Raw genomic sequence first — 4,912 nt, 5'->3', positions numbered from 1 at the left:
CTGGTGGGCCTTAGGCCCACATGGCTTAGGGTTTGCCCCCCTTTCCTCTCCCCTGCGCCTTGGGCCCCTGGTGAGAGGCGCACCAGCCCACTCTAGGGTGGTTCCCTTCCACCTTTTGGCCCATGTCACCTTTTGGGGTTGGTGGCCCCTCCCGGTGGACCTCTGGAACCCTTTCTGGTGGTCCCAGTACGCTATCGGTGACGCCCGAATCACTTCCGGTGTCCGAAACCATCTGTCCTATATATCGATCTTTACCTCCGGACCATTTCGGAGCTCCTCGTGACGTCCGGGATCTCATCCGGGACTCCGAACAACTTTCGATAACCTCATATAACAATTCCCTATAACCCTAGCGTCATCGAACCTTAAGTGTGTAGACCCTACGGGTTTGGGAGACAGGCAGACATGACCGAGACACCTCTCTGGCCAATAACCATCAGCGGGGTCTGGATACCCATGGTGGCTCCCACTTGCTCCACGATGATCTCATCGGATGAACCACAATGTCAAGGATTCAATCAATCCCGTATACAATTCCCTTTGTCTGTCGGTATAGAACTTGCCCGAGATTCGATCGTCGGTATACCTATACCTTGTTCAATCTCGTTACCGGTAAGTCTCTTTACTCGTTCCATAGCACGTCATCGTGTGACTAACTCCTTAGTCACATTGAGCTCATGATGATATTCTACCAAGTGGGTCCAGAGTTACCTCTCCGTCACGCAGAGTGACAAATCCCTATCTCGATTCGTACCAACCCAACAGAGACTTTCAGAGGTACCCGTAGTGCACCTTTATAGTCACCCAGTTACGTTGTGATGTTTGATACACCCAATGCACTCCTACGATATCCGGGAGTTGCACAATCTCACGGTTGAAGGAAAAGACACTTGACATTAGAAAAGCTTTAGCATACGAACAATACGATCTAGTGCTACACTTAGGATTGGGTCTTGTCCATAACATCATTCTCCCAATGATGTGATCCCGTGATCAATGACATCTAATGCCCATGATGAGGAAACCATGATCATCTATTGACTAACGAGCTAGCCAACTAGAGGCTTGCTAGGGACACATTGTGATCTATTTATTCACATGTATTACTGTTTCCTGTTAATATAATTATAGCATGAACAATAGACGATTATCATGAACAGGGAAATATGATATTAACCATTTTATTATTGCCTCTAGGGCATATTTCCAACACTTATAACTTAAGGGCATTGCTATTTGACGGTGTCCTGGACTAGGAGACACTCACCACGTCATCTCCCGGTCAGGTGGATCAGGACGGTGACACCATGACGGTTCAGTAACACGCCACTTCGGGCAGCCCATGACATATATGAGGAAGACTCCACAAGACTTAGTGATCAAGACAAGGACTCCTCTCCACCGACATATCCGACTAGGAATCTTGTTGTTCTAGGGCTCTGGTACATCATATAAGCTGTGGTCAGGCTAGTCAATAGAGGATTATTATGACATAAGTTATTTATCATCATCGCTAGGGTTTAGACCACAACTTACGGTCTCGACGTAGATCAGCTCTGTACTTCGATACACCCATAATATAAACAGGAGCAGGACATAGGGTTTTACCTCCTTCAAGAGCGCTCGAACCAGGCTAAAACCACCGTGTCCGTTGTCTCATGTTACCTGTCGAACTGACCTAACAACTTGGGCACCCTACCTGAGGTCTACCGATTTTGACACCAACATTAGTGCTTTTTCATTGAGAGCCTCCTATGTGATCGCAAATGACCGATGGCTCTTCTACAAATAGATATCAATTTTTTGGACAGCCGGTTTGTGTTCATCGTCCCTGTCTCCTCGAGCATTGCTTTGTCGATTGCTTTAGTGGAATTATTGGAATTGAGTCTACAACAACCCTGAAAAATTTCATCGTATTCCGTTGGAGAAATCTCCGGCAATCTATCTTACACTGGAGACGTGTCAAATCCAGACTAGTCTAGGGCGAGGGGTCCAAAGTCAGTTCGGACGTCTGTTCGAAAATCCCAAAGTTTATTGGCTAAGCAATTGTTATATTGATCACCCCTCAAAATTGCAGCTCGATCGGATCGTTTAAACTCCGGGAACGTCCCATGAGTACAACACACTTTTTGGATATGTTTTCTGCGGGAAAACGAATCCGACCGAAGTTCATCCTTTTCATGAACGGGTTATTAGATATACTTTTTGAAGGAATTTTCTTTCAAGGTATTGTGTGTTGTTATCAAACACGTGTCCGTAAATTTTAAAGCCTTTTCCGAGGTAATCTTCACCGTTGTGTTGGTGTCAAACCAGCCAAACAATGTTACACCATGGCTGCCAACCCGCGCTGGACAAATCATCGCTTCATCAAGCCGAGGTCAACCTTATTGGATCATCGCCTTGGCGATCCGACCAAGAGTTCAACATCGTGAAGGATAAATCATCACCAACATCGCCGCCCCACGGATTACATAGGACGGGCGCACTGTCATTGCCCTGTGTTTACTTGATCAAGCTCGCATCGACTGCGTCACAAATTTTGACCTGTGTTGGCATTGCTGTGTCACCTCTTCTTCAAACCAACAATAAACACGCTGACCTGCTTCGACTCGTTGGCTGACATGGAGGCTTCGACACCTTGTCTAGACCGAGGGTTTTGCCATCTCTTCATCAACCTACTCCGGGGACTTCTACGTCACGAGTCAATCAACTTCGTCACCTCAGCTGGTCTAAGGGCTTCACCTCTCCACGTCGATCATGCTGCGTCACCACTTCATCATGTCGAGCTCTTTGCTCGGGAACCTCTGGACATGCTTCATGGTACGGACCTCGACCTGCTGCAAGCTCGTCCCACGTCATCAACACCGAGCACATTAATCAACTTATGATGTATGTTGCCTCCATGTGTGACTAGTTCCTCGAGTTCTCGGGGATATGGATCGTTCATCATTAGGAATTACTATCCTCTATGCATGTTTAAGTTAGTAAATTTCTTGATGTTGTGTAAAGTCGACCATCCACATATGTTAACTTTGGATGGAAGGTTATTACTCTTGGTGAACCGGCTAGTTGTGGAGGTAGGTGAGTGATAGGCCATGTATCCCTTCATCCTAGATCATTACAGAAGAAGATAAAATAGGTACCACATATAGGTTGTGTCCACAGGGACATTTCCCCCTTAGTCATTGTTTGATAACCGGAATGGGGAAGAATAGTGATGATGTATGTGATATGGGGCTGCCGCGTGTCTGCACATATCTGTGCCAACTCTACATATGACCCATAAGTATAGGGGATCAATCGTAGTCCTTTCGATAAGTAAGAGTGTCAAACCCAACGAGGAGCAGAAGGAAACAATTAGCAGTTTTAGGAGGTATTTTTTTGTGCAACTGCTATGAGTAACAATGATAAATAGTTTGGTAGGAAGATAATTCATAATAAGTGAGAAGTAACAATAGTAACAAGTATGCAACAAGATAGCCCAATCCTTTTTTATAGCAAAGAACAAGCCTGAAAGTACTCTTATATGAAGCAAGCGCTTCCGAGGACACATGTGAACTTTTGTCTAGTCATGTTCATCATGTTGAGTTGATTTGCGTTTGTTACTTTCATAATTTGATATATGAGTGGACCGATTACTCCCCTCTCACAAGCATCCGCAACTATGAAAAAAGAATTAAGATAAATCAAACCATAGCATGAAACGTGTGGATCCAAATCAGCCTCTTATGAAGCAACACATAAACTGGGGTTTAAGCTTCTGTCACTCTCGCGACCCATCATCTATTTGTTACTCCACAATGCCTTCCCTTAGGCCCATAGCATGGCGAAGAGTCGCGTAGTCTACGTTCACATGACACAACTAAGAGAAGCAACAACATACACAACATCAAAATACCGAATGAATACAAACTTCACATGATTACTTATAACAAGACTTCTCTCGTGTCCTCCGGAACAATAGTAACTACTCACACATCATCAACTTGTTCAAGATGAGTGGTATAATAATGATGATCAAGGATCTGAAAGAAATGTATTCCACCAAGTAAACCAACAAGCATCAGCTACAAGATGTAATCAACACTACTAGTAACCCACATGTACCAATCTGAGGTTTGGAGATGAAGATTGGATACAAGAGATGAACTAGGGTTTGAGATGAGATGGTGGTGGTGAAGATGTTGATGAATATTGGTCCCCCGAGAAAGGAGGAATCGTTGGTGATGACCATGGATTTGATTAACCCCTCTCGGAGGGAAGTTTCTCCAGCAGAATCTCTATGACGGAGAGCAAAAGGGCTTGTGCCCAGGTTTCCGCCTCTAGACGGCGGTGCTTCACCCCGAAAGTATCCTTAATATTTTTAGGGTAAAACACACCATATAAGAGAAGATGAGGGTGATACGTCTCCGTCGTATCTATAATTTTTTATTGTTCCATGCCAATATTATACAACTTTCACATATTTTGGCAACATTTATATGATTTATTGGACTAACATATTGATCCAGTGTCAAGTGCGAGTTCTTGTTTGTTGCATGTTTTTTGTTTTGCAGAATATCCATATAAAAAGAAGCCCACATGCAAAAAAAATTATGGAGAATTATTCTAGAATATATGCCATTTTTGGGAGGCGGAATCAACGCAAACGGAGGCCCACAACCTCTACTACCTAGCAGGGCGCGCCTGGGCCCCCTGGCATGTGGTGATGCCTAGTGGTCACCCCTTAAGTCGGTTGGGGCTCTACTTCGGGTGCAAGAAAATTATATGTGTTAAAATTTCAGTGCAATCGGAGTTACGGATCTTCATATATTTAAGAAACGGTGAAGGGCTAGAAAACAAAAACCCGAAATAGAAGAGAACATAGAGGGAGATCCAATCTCAAAGGGGCTCCTACCTCTCCGCCACCATG

The sequence above is a fragment of the Hordeum vulgare genome, chromosome 5H (assembly GCF_904849725.1).
Source record: "Hordeum vulgare subsp. vulgare chromosome 5H, MorexV3_pseudomolecules_assembly, whole genome shotgun sequence".
Lineage (NCBI taxonomy): Eukaryota > Viridiplantae > Streptophyta > Magnoliopsida > Poales > Poaceae > Hordeum > Hordeum vulgare.
This window is presented reverse-complemented; position numbering follows the sequence as displayed.